This window comes from Rhinolophus hipposideros (genome assembly GCF_964194185.1).
Source record: "Rhinolophus hipposideros genome assembly, chromosome: 10".
In the NCBI taxonomy this organism is placed as follows: Eukaryota; Metazoa; Chordata; class Mammalia; order Chiroptera; family Rhinolophidae; genus Rhinolophus; species Rhinolophus hipposideros.
This window is the reverse complement of record NC_138056.1, coordinates 45,603,000-45,615,413: the sequence shown is the minus strand read 5'-3', so window position 1 is coordinate 45,615,413 and position 12,414 is coordinate 45,603,000. Positions and strand designations below refer to the sequence as shown.

At 39.9% G+C, this 12,414-nt stretch overlaps 1 protein-coding gene across 1 annotated transcript in view; it reads left to right on the top strand.

Moving 5' to 3' along the window:
• LOC308503424 (olfactory receptor 52I1-like) overlaps positions 1-12,414 on the top strand; it is a gene marked incomplete at both ends in the record, with an annotated part of 65,503 nt that overhangs the window by 51,159 nt on the left and 1,930 nt on the right. The gene's annotated exons all lie outside the window — the stretch shown is intronic.

Here is a 12,414-nt window from a genome sequence, read left to right as displayed (position 1 = left end):
TGAGTCAGAATAGGAGGGAAAGTAGCTCATAACCCTAGCAAGGATGGGGAGACTAGTTTTAAGAAATTAGGTGAAAATTAGAACTGAAGCTTGAGTCAGGTCAGGAAGGTCCTTGTGCCTCCCAGAAGAGACACAGAGAATTAGAAACGCCCTTCCTAAGGAAAGCAGGGGTAATGCTCCCATCCCAGCCCCAGCATTATTTTTGAGAGGTATTCCCAGTCCCAGGTTTTCCAACAGCCCACACCACACCAAGTAAAGGAAGCAGGGATAGGAGGAATGAGGTCGTTTCTAGTATTTGATCAGCCCAAAGAGTTTCTTCAACTCAGTACTAAATTCAGCTTTTTCGTTTGTGAAAGAAAAGGATATTGAGTTTACTACCCAAGTCTTGACTTCTTAGGCATATTTTGTGAGTCTGAGTGAAATAAAAGGAAAGGGTCTAATTTATTTTGCCTGTCTTTCCCACAGCCAAGCAGAAGAAAATTCCTTGTCCTTCAAAGAAAGCAGAAACAGAAAAGCAGAGAGAAACAGACTGACAGAAGATAGAAACTAACTTCAATAGCTCGCCATCTCTCCCCAACTGCTGAGATGCAACCCTCACTCAGCCAGCAGTATAGAAACGCGGCAAGCCCCGAAAGTCTCACTTAAGTAGCAGGTGAGAGACCATGATTGGTCAGAGTTTACGTCCTAAGTGTCTGGAGCCAATGAGCTTCTTGGATCTATTAAAACAGAAGTGGCAGCTGAGGACTGGTGGCTTTTTTTTTTTTAAATTGGGAGAGCCTTGAGTGTGTCCACCTGTAACTACAGTATGGTAATTCACCATCTAACATTTATTATCAGGATCCACAAGCAAAAAAATTTGCAACTGTCAGAAATGGGCTAGAATCTTAAATTTGATAGTCAAGAAAATAAGCTCAATAAATAATGATGTTAGATAATTCCATATGGAAAACAGTAACCATTTCATTTCTTACATAGTATAAAGGAAGACCCATGTTACATCACTTTCTGAAAACATGGCCAGCCCCCTCCTTTTTAGAATCTCTTCTTACTGGCCTTAACCTTCTCCCTCCAAAAACACGTCCTGGCAAAACAAATCTGGTTTTGTTTTGTGGCCATTCAGTCACTTCATGGTCTCAAATGTTCCTCTAGACAGCTGTATTTGACATCAAAACTCACTTTTCATGTCTTAGAGTTTTTCTCATCAATACATCGTAATCCTCAGCTTTGAGCTTAAGAAAATTGGTGAAATCTCTAATGAGGACAGCTAGAATGCAAATTATTAATTTTACCCTGCCCAAACAACCATAATAGAAGACTGCTGATGCTGCAGGAGAATATTAATAAGTTTATGAATCTTCTCTCCATCAGCTGTACCAGCAGCATCACCTGAGACATGTTAGAATTGCAAATTCTTAATCTTCTGAATCAGAAACTCTTGGGATAGGGCTTAGCAATCTTTGGTTTAACAAGCCCTCCAGGCAATTCCAATGCATGCTGAAGTTCCATACCCATTCAGTCAGAATCTTGGGGACGGTGTTGCTTTTTCAAACATCATATTGCTTTTGTAAAGCTGCCGGGATGTTTTCCACCTGCAGCAAAGGTTATTAACCACTGTCTTCATTATTTGTAGGTTCAGTTACCATCTCTGTGCAAACTGAAGGGGATTACCAAATCTTTAACTCTGGTCCAGACTTCCCTCGTCACCCTCAGGCCAATATATCCAATTGATTTATAGAGAACTAAGTAAGGGTAGGGCCAGGTGCTAAATGCTTTACAGTTTACCATTTCATTTAATTCCTGTGAGGTAGCTATTTTCATACCCCTTTTATAGTTGAAGAACTGAGCCTTTGAGATATGAAATAACTCACTCAAAATCGAACATTTAATAAGTGGCCAAGCACAGATTCAAGAACACGACTTGCTTGATCACCACTACGCTCTATTGTTTCCCATGCTACCTCCCAGTAGTTCATCACTAAACAGAATCAGCTAACTTGAAATGTGACATGACTGAGAGACAGAATTTATTTAGAATAATTTAGAGACCTCTGGAAATTATAGAGGCACTAGCAATCACAAAGAGTATAGAAAATCCTGAAAGGAGGGTGTCATAGAACAAACATAATTCTAGGTTTGGGGGACCAAAGTGGAGCTATTTCTTTGATGTGTCAAGAAAAACCCTTCTCCTCGACCACCTCAGGGATACTGTGGATACCTGATCATGGCATTGTACACCAGAAGCTAAACATTAATGAATGCCAACTATAATTTTATATATATAATGTGATGGTTCAGTGTGAGGTCTGAGGGATAGTGGATGGGGGGAGGGGGGTTCACAGTGTGAGGGATATAAATGATGAACGTCTAAGTATTACCTTGTCTTGTACACCTGAAACAAATAAATAAATAAATTAATTTAAAAAAAAACAAACAAAAAACCCTTCTCCTCTATGCACCGTCTCAATTTTCTCAGCTATACATATAAACTATATCAATCCTAAGTTTACCTACTAGCATTGTTTTGTTCATTTGTTTTTTTAAGTTTTCCTAATTTCCAGAGATAAAAGGATCACACAAGCAACTCAACAGCAACATAGCAGAATTGCTGGTTCAATGAATTACTAAATGAACAAATAAGAAGTCTTCACTCAGGTGTCTCCCATCAAAAACTCTACTAGGTATAGCGAAAAGGTATATGAAAAGAGGTAATTGCTATAGAAAAACCTTGATGGAAACTCAAATGAGGACCCTATTGCACAATGTAAGTTAAATATAGAAAGCGTCACAATTCATTTTATGGAGGTACCATCATCCTGAACTCAAATTACGATAATAATGGTATAGAAAAGAAACAAACAAAAGTATACATCATTCACTTATGACAAAAAATACAAAAATCCTTAAAAAATAAAAATCAGCAGATCAAAATCAAGGGTGCATTATAATGATAATATGCAAATAACTAAGATTCTAATCCAAAAATACAAAACTAGGTTAACATTAGGTAATTTATTAATGCCATTCATTTTTCAAAGCATTCCTGGCCGGTCATAGATTAGAAAAAAGAGATCCTATATATGCTTATTATAAGGTTATTTTTAATCCATGATTTATTTATCCTAGGATGCAGAAACTTATTAGAGGTTAGGTGCCCACCCATAGAACAAGTAAATGCAGCATGTTTCAGAAGGGTTCCTCCTGAGGGGAGGGGATCACAATTTCCAGGGACACTTAGAATCCCCTTCTATCTGGAAACTCAAAATTTGTTTCATCTGCCATTTTAGGGGGAATTATGTCACCAATTCAGAAAAATTTAAAAAGTGACGAACACTAATTTTATGTGTATATTTTATAGGGATGTTTACAAGCATCAGGTCCTCTGGCTTCTTAAACCAAATTCAATGTTAACAAGGCAACATTTTCATTCAGGGTTAGAAAGAAGAATTAGTGCCCATTGATCTTCAAATAATATTTCTACCTCCAGCTTCTTTCATTCTTGAAGGACCATTTTATTTCAATCACATTAATGGGATTAATGTAATATTAATATCTGTTGAACTTATTTGATACATGTTTAACTGTCTATTATATGCCAGACATCTCATTAGGAGAATGTTTATCTTCTTAATGAAATGTCTATTTCTTAATGTCTATCATTTAATGTTTAACTTCTTTTCCCTGGCTGCCTTGAGGATTCTTTCTTAGTCGTTGATTTTAGACAGCTTCAATACAATGTGCCTTGGAGAAGGCTTGTTGGGATTGAGGTAATTAGGCGTTCTATTTGCTTCTTGGATTCGAGGATCCAATTCTATCCACAAGTTTGGGAAGTTCTCATCAACAATTTGTTTGAATTATTCTCTCTTCCCTTCTCTCTTTTTTCTCCTTCTGGTATGCCCATTATTCTTATATTGCTCTTTCTGATAGAGTCAGAAAGTTCTTGTAGAGTTCTTTCATTTAAGTCTCAAGTCTCTTTCTTTTTCTATCTGTGTAATTTCCAGGTTTCTATCTTCGATGTCACTGATTCTTTCCTTCATCTGGTCAACTCTACTACCTAAGATGGTTATTTCATTCTTAATTTCTTCTATTGATTTCTTAATCTCCAGAAATTCCATTTGGTTCTTTTTTAAAATTTTAATCTCTTTCGTAAAATGCTCATGTTGTTCTTTGATTGCGTTTCTGAGTTTATTAAATTGCCTTTTTGTGTTTTCTTGCATCTCGTTGAGTTTTTTTCAGAACTGCAATCTTGAATTCTCTGTCATTTAAGTCACATATTTCCATATCTTTAAGTTCCTTTTCTGGAGACTTTTCACTTTCTTTTTGAGCTGTCTTGTTTCCTTGGTTATTCATGGCAATTACTGATTTATTATTTCTCTTCCTAGACATCTACAGGAGTGGCTTCTGCAATAGGTTGATAGGAAGAGGTCTTTCTTTTGTTTTCCAATACTTCTTGGTAGAATGTTTTATTTTCTCTCTGACTGCAGTCATTTTTTCCCTCTCTCACACAATAGTGCTATGTTTTCTCTTTACTATTCCAGCTTGTCACACAATGGGGGGATTCCCTGGGAAATGGGCTTCTCCTCTGTTAACAGTTCACCTGGGTCTTAGGGTACCACGTCCCTGTGGAGATGCGGAGAGCTTTTGAAGTTCCAAAGCTCTTTCTGCACCAGATTCAGAGCCCTTATGTTTCAGCAGTTCTGTTTACTCCTGCAGGGATCCGCCCAGATAGGTGGGGCCAGGGGCGGGGTGAGTTGTGAGAGGTGGCCCAAAGCAATGGCAGCGACCACCACCATAGCCCGTCCCGCTTCCACAGCTCTCACCCCTTTGCCAGAACTAGTTGGGCTGCGAATCTGTGTCTGCGGTCCACAGTTCTCAGAACAGCAAATATTCTGTTCTTTTGATCTAACACTGCTACTCTTCCACTTCTAGCACTGGGCAGGTGGGGGCGGGGTGAACTCTGGGAGGGTAGAGAGGGGGCGGCTAGTCTCAGTGCCTAAGGCTTCCATTCTCTGCTAGGCAGTGAGGGCTTAAACCACCGTTTTCAGCCTTCTTCCCTCAGTCTTTTCTCCGAGGTCTCTGCCGTGAGTGTTGGGTTCAACCGTGTTATATGCTGCCCCCTCAGCCGTGTGGGCCGTAAGCGGAGCCCTAGCAGTCCGAGTCCTTCCCTCTCCCGCAGTTGCGGTAGTTTGAGATGCAGCGAGCTCGGAGCACTGAGCTGGGTCCGCATCCTGCGCCCCCGCGGCTCCATCTCCGCACTTCTCCCTTCCTTCCACTCCTGTTCATGCGATTCTCCCACCTTTTGGTGAATTCATTAGTGGGCCTGTTTGTCTTGCCTGTCTGCTGTGCAGAGAGTCCTTTGTGGAGTTATTGTTGTTCGATTAGTTGTAAATTCTAGGGGAGCTTTACAGAGGCTCACCTCATGCTGCCATTTTGATAGTAGTCTCCGTTATATGTTAATAATTATTTTCTAGGTGGTGGGTATACAGGTCTTCATTGTACTATTTCAATATTTATACATATTTAACATTTTTCATAGAGTTGAAAAAATTGTCTTGACACTCAGTTAGCTTTATTTTAATGCTTGTTTGTCTGAGATGAATGACATTACCTTTAGACACAGATGTGACTGAAGTCAACTTGTGAGGAAATTCAGTAACATGCCACTGTCACCCTCTCCCTGAGGCCATGTATTTTACATATGGTTCCAAACATGCTACTTGGGAGCTCTATACTTAGCAATTGACTTGGAAAGACTCATGTTAATAGGTTACAGGATAATTCTCTGAAGTAGTTATCTATTACTGCATAACAAATTACCCTACTTAAATTTAAGTTTTATTCTGAATTGAAATCAGGATTTTGAATAAATATCTGCACCCTTATGCTTATCGCAACATCATTCACAATAGTCAAGATATGGAAACAACCCAAATGTCTATCAACAGATGAATGGATAACAAAAAGTGGCATATAAATACAATGGAATATTATTCAGCCTTAAAAAAGAATGAAATACTGCCAGATGTGATAACATGGATGAACCTAGAGAGGACATTATGCCAAGTGAAATAAGACAGACACCCAAGAACAAATACAACATGATCCCATTTATATGTGGTATCTAAAATAGTCAAACTCAGAAGCAGAATAGGGGTTGTCAAGCGTTGGGATAGGGGGAAATGGAAAACTGGTGCTAAAGGACATAAAGTTTGTTATGCAAGGTGAGAAAAGTTCTCAAGATCTGCTGTACAACATAGTACTTATAGTTAACAACACAGTATTGTGTGCTTTAAAGTGTGTTAAGAGGATACCAGTTCTCATGCTAAGTTTCTTACCACACATACACAACCCCTCCCCCCTCACCCGCACACAAAAGAATACAAGGAAATTACAAACTAAACAAATTTGTATATATTTAGTTTGTGGTAATGGTATCACAGATGTATGCTTATGTCCAATCTCACCAACATATACAAATTTTTGTGTATCAATATTTCTTCAATAGAGCTTAAACATTTAGGCTTAAAACAAACAGTTATACTGTCACAGTTTCTGTGGTCAAAATCTGGGTGTAGCTGAGTTGGATGCCTCTGACGCAAGGTCCTTCACAAAGCTGCAGTCAAGGCATTGTGCAGGGCTAGAGTCATCTGAAGGAGGGATGATCCGCCTCCAAGCTCACTCACATGGCTGGTGGCAGCCTCAGGTCCTCCCTGGGTGTTCATGGAGACATCAGTTTCTTGTCACATGGGCATCTCCATAAGGCTTCTCACAACATGGAAGTTGGCTTGATTTCCCAGCAGTGAGAGTTCTGAGGGGAAGAAGGAGACAGTGAGAAAGACGAAATCACAATATTTCTGTGACCTCATTTAAAAGTGACATTTCAATGGTTTTGTCACATTCTATTTGTCAGAAATAAGTCAGTAGATCCTTCCCACCTTCGAGGGGCAGTAATTACACAGGGCATGCATATCAGGAGGTAGGATCATTGGGGGCCATTTTGGAGGCTGTCTACTGTACCATCCTGCAGAAACTCTAAATTCTATCATCAAATTTAGAATCAACCTGAGTTGGGAAAAACACACAACCAATATTAGTTAACTTTTCATACCCATAAAAAAATACCTTTTTAATATAGCAAAAGAAGAAGAAAAGGGAAGTATATGTTCCAGCATGATAAATACTCTCCTACTTGAATTATGCCCAAAACAGCTTAGACAACCGTCTGCTGGGTCCTCATTTCCAGCCTGCCAGCTTGTAATTACAGTTGAGTCTACTTTCCAGGGTTATTTCTATGATCAACCATCTTAAGTCCCAGAAATAGACTCTGAGATCTTTTAATGCAAAAAGTTTAGCATGAAATATGCTCAGGAACAACATCCAAACAGGTGTGAAGGAAGAATAGAGGGAGAAGGTGAATTACAATGCACTTTCATCAGAATTCTCAGCCAATTGATCCTATGAGGAACTCTGGAGCTGAGCTGGACCTGATACTTGTCCTGAATTGGGCAAAGAGGACAAGCCTTTATACCCAGGATCGACCAATTATAGGATGCGATGCATGCATTAGGAGGGTGCATCACTTACTCTTGAAGAGGAATAAAGCTGTGAGCCCTCAGTGGCCAACACTCTCAGCTGTTGAATGAGTGAGTGCTTCAACCCTGAAATGGGGTCTGTGTAGTGCTACACAGTCTATTACTAGGGAACGTTTATAATTGATTAGTTTTCTGAGGGGACTTGGCGGTGGGAGGAAATAAACCATCACACGTTTCCTGATTGGAGAATGGTCTCTCCCATAGTTGCCTCATTTAAGTTTTATTCTGAATTGAAATCAGGATTTTGAAGTGGTATCTGCACCTCTATGTTCATTGTAGCATTATCCACAATAGGTAAGATGAGGAAACTACCCAAATATCTGTCAGCAGATGACTTAATATCTTGAGCTTCTTATCATACTTCTTCTTGGTTAAGAAATCATAAAACAGATGTAATAAAAGTTATAATTTTAAAATATAATTAATAAAGACTAAAGAAGTAAACAAAAATCAATGGATACAATTCAAACAGATATTATAACAAAAATACATTCACTGTCTCAATTTTGATTATTGCTTTTCATTCAAACATGAAATAAATAAATAAAAGAGACAAAGCTGTGAAAATTAAAATGTGAGAGACACATAAATTTGGAAAATAAAGTTAAATGCTCACTTAAATTTTGTTTGTATTTTTTGGTTAGCTTTCTAGCAATGGAAACCTTAGGAAAGGGTGCATGTAGGGAGTCGGAAGTAATAGATTCTCATGACAAAAAGCCAAAGATCATAAATAATTGATGAGTCTTTGTCTAAATCCCAACTACAAGAGACTTACTAAACTCATCCAATTCTAAGGAGAATTATTCTGCTATTTGGAAAATGCTGCTGTGTTTTCTATAATAAAGAGACACTTTTGTGAAGAAGCAACTGAACTCTTGTACTGTTTTCATTAGGTAGTATTATTGTGGCTTGTTCCTCATGGCACAAAATGAAATTCTCCCCTTGGAAGATGTGACAGGGTCCTAATGAAAAGTAGCTCAAACAAAAAGGGCCATTTGATTGAAACGGGATTGTGTATCAATGCTTACTTGCATATGCGCTTGTATGCACATGCAAACACACCTACACGCATAAGCCTGACACTTGCCATTATGCCTAGGTGGCATGTCCAAATAATCCTTTGGCCTAGTGAATTGTAGACGCAAACCTCCTTATTATGTAGGCTATGATGTTTTACAGGTAGGAGAATTCAAGATGTTGAAAGCTCTTGCCTCCATATAGAATATCTTTTCTCTGTATCACTGTTCTGTTATATTGGGTCCTCGCCCTTTTGGGAGTGCTTCTTGTTCCTCTTGAATCTCACCAATGTCGTGGGATTGGGAGTGGTGAGTTTAAGGCCATCCTCTGTGAGCATGCACTATGGCCATTAATGCCTCAGCAGGAGCCAGGCTGAATCCCAGGGGAAAGTGGTCCATCTGTCCCCATTGGCGCAGGTGCACTTGAGCTATCTTGTCTCATGCTGGGGCTACTTAAGCAGCACCCTTTTCTCCTTCTGCATCTGACTGCCCATGTTTCCTGTCAATATTCCACATTGTTGTTTAGGTTTACATCCTGGCCTGTTCTCTGAATTATCCTATGGGCAACAGAGACCCACAGGTGTCTTAGAGTTTAAACTTTTAAGCACAACAGTTTGGGAGATTAGTTCTCTCATCGGCTTGAAGACTGGACCTGCTAATAGATGCTAAGCCTAGCAAATTGCACGTCAGCCACCATCTTCCATTATTAGGAATGTGGTGGGTCCGGCTGAAGCAGGCCTGAAGCACTCCCCGCCCCCATAAAGACAACGAAGGCCTCTCACCATTCACATCACTAATAACTATGTCACCGCGGAGGACGTGTGGAACTGGGAGCACGAGCGTCGTCTCCTGATCTTTCACATTTCCATGTATCTCTATAACCTTTGTCATTAAAAAAATAAAATTTACATCTTGTGCTCATTGTCTTCTTTCTCTTGGTTTTATTCCTGAACCCACATAACAGCCAGGCAGAAGTCCTGACCTCTAAACTATGGCCCATGCACTGTTCCAGCCTCATTTATTTTGATTCTCATTTATTTTCACGTGCCCTGTATTCTCCCTTATCTGGTATATTCTCTGTTGGGAGAATGTTTTGTGTTTTCATATTTTTGTGCTGAGGTCCACCCCCTTCCCCCAGTTGGTCCCCTTACATTCTATTTCCCTTCTGTGTTCAAACAGGACTTTTAAACACAGAGTAATGAGAAATATTGAACCAGGGAAGCCCGTCATGAGCCCCCAGGCAGAACTGAGGAACAGTTCCACAGTGAAGTGGATTTTGAGAGATTAAGTATCCTATTCATGTGAACAGTTATACAACAAGGTGAAATGAATTATGATTGCTAGAATTTGAATCCTGTATAAATCAAAAGGGAGATTTATACAGGACGCTTCAGGAGGAGCAGGAAGAGCGGCATAAGATCAAGGATGAACAACACAGAGTCATTGTGAGAAGTACTGTCACTTTCAAAGACCTCCCATTGGGAACCCTCTTTCCCCTTTAGATTCTCTATCCTGCTTTTTCCCTGGGCACCCTGTCTTCTCTTGGCCTCTGACCAAGAGCCAAACACTGGAACTCCTCTAGAGACTGGCTTTTTTTCAGGATTCAAAGGTAACTTGGTGACCTTCTCTGCACCTCAGTCTCATCTATAAAATGCGGATGCAATGAGGGCAGCTATTGCAGATGGTTGTGAAAACTGAACAAGATCATCTTTGGAAAGCATTCAGCAGAGTACCTGGTACATAGCAGGCTTTCATGATCTATCTAATCTTGGGCCTTTTGTTTTATGTTCAGGATGCACTCTGTAGTCTTACCTTTAGGTATCTTTTGAGGACTTAAAGAAACAAAGACTCTCCATCCGCTAAACATCTGTCTCCTGCTACAATCTGGAAAGCCCCAGAGGCCAGAGCACAGAAAAAAACCAGTCTCTGGAGGAGTTCCAGTGTTTGCCTCTTGGGCAGAGGCCAAGAGAAGACAGGGTGCCCAGGGAAAAAGCAGGATAGAGAATCTAAAGGGAAAAGAGGGTTCCCAATGGGAGGTCTTTGAAAGTGACAGTACTTCTCACAATGACTCTGTGTTGTTCATCCTTGATCTTATGCCGCTCTTCCTGCTCCTCCTGAAGCATTCTGTATAAATCTCCCTTTTGAGTGAAAGAAATGTGGACACATCTGAGGAAGTTGAATAGCGAAAACTCCAGGGATGTGGGTAACTGACCTTGGGACTGGGTGTTGGGCTGATGAAGTCTGAAGGTCAGAGTCACCCTAGAAAGTATATAAGCCCTCCACCCCACTATAAAGGGCTGGCCCGGTCTGGAGGGTACTTCTGATACCAACATCACCTTCTGGAAATGAGCAGAGGATGGGGGAGAGAGCGGGAGCAGGGAACACATGACAACTTTGATTCAAAGCTGAGAGAGAAAGGGGTAAGTTCAAGCTTGGGATGATGGAGAGACAGATTTCAGAGACCAAAGGAGTTATGTGAAAAGAAACCAAGCAGTAAGGATGATCAGGAGCATATTTATTTGGTTGTAGAGGGGAGGCATAGGGTTATCATAAACAAAATCTCCATCAAATGACTTATGCATTACTGCCTTTACCGTGAAACAAGTTTAATTTCGATTGTGTATTTCCTATACTTTCAATAGGAATGAAAAATCCTCACATCCTTGTGATCTGTTTCTTGGAGTTAAGTGACTTGTCTAATCTTTTCTTTAGTGATTGGCCCTCCAGCTCTTCATGTGAATGTTTCTGCAGGGTTGAAGGCAGAGGCAGGTCCTCTGCTGGAAATGCCTTAGGAGAGCTGTAGGCCAGAGCTTTCTGAAGAACGTCTCAGCAACCAGGAAGCGACTGTCTATATCTTAATCTGGGTAGTGACCATGTGGGTGTGTTCATATACTCACTTTATAAAACTTCATCAAGATGCACACCTGAGATTTGTGAGTGTTACAGTATGCATGTTATACTTTAATCAAAAAAGTTAGCCAAAAAATGAAGGAGTAGTCAGTAAAGGTGAATGTTTTGGATAGGTCAGGTAAAATAAAAAATGAAATCACTGGATTGGCAACAGGTCATTGATGGAGATCATTGTTGATGTTAGCAAGAAAAGCTCAAGTAACAATAGATTAAAGAGTGAAATAAAATTTTTAAAAAAGATGAACCACCAAACCAAATGTCCTGTCATTTGAAAAGGGTAATAAAATATACAAACCTCTGCAGTGCTAATTAAGAAGAAAGAGAAACGAAGAAAATAAACCCTCAAGAGAAAGAAAGATACGACCAGTTAGATGTTGCCAGGGTGGAGAGAAGAGGGATGGGCAGTGCACAAGCTGACAGTACCCTGAGAAGAAAAGTAGATTTATACAGGGCAGCAAGCCAGGAGAGAAAGATCCTGGATCAGAGGCAAGTGTTGTGGGCGGAGGAGGAGGTATTCTGGTTTCTCAGACTGTTCTTCATCTCTTTAAGCAGTGATACTTAACTCTGAGTTTGTGGCATCCAGAAAACACACAAGGATAACCTGAATTATGATATTTCTGATAACCCGAAAACCCTTCACTCCAATTCTACTTCAAACACCTTTCCTTTAACTTCTCTTGGTCTTTCACTGAAGATGTTTCATCCAGTGACTATACATTGCAAGGTTCTTTTAATCTGACCATGAAGCAGAGTTTATTACTTTATTCAGTCTGTTCCATTATAAGGCATTTCTTATGTTTAGGTTTTTTTGTTGTTGTTGCTGTTGGTGGTGGTTTTCTGTTTTAATAAAGACCATAGTTTGCATTAATATCTCAGAAATTGGCTTGCTACAGGATAAA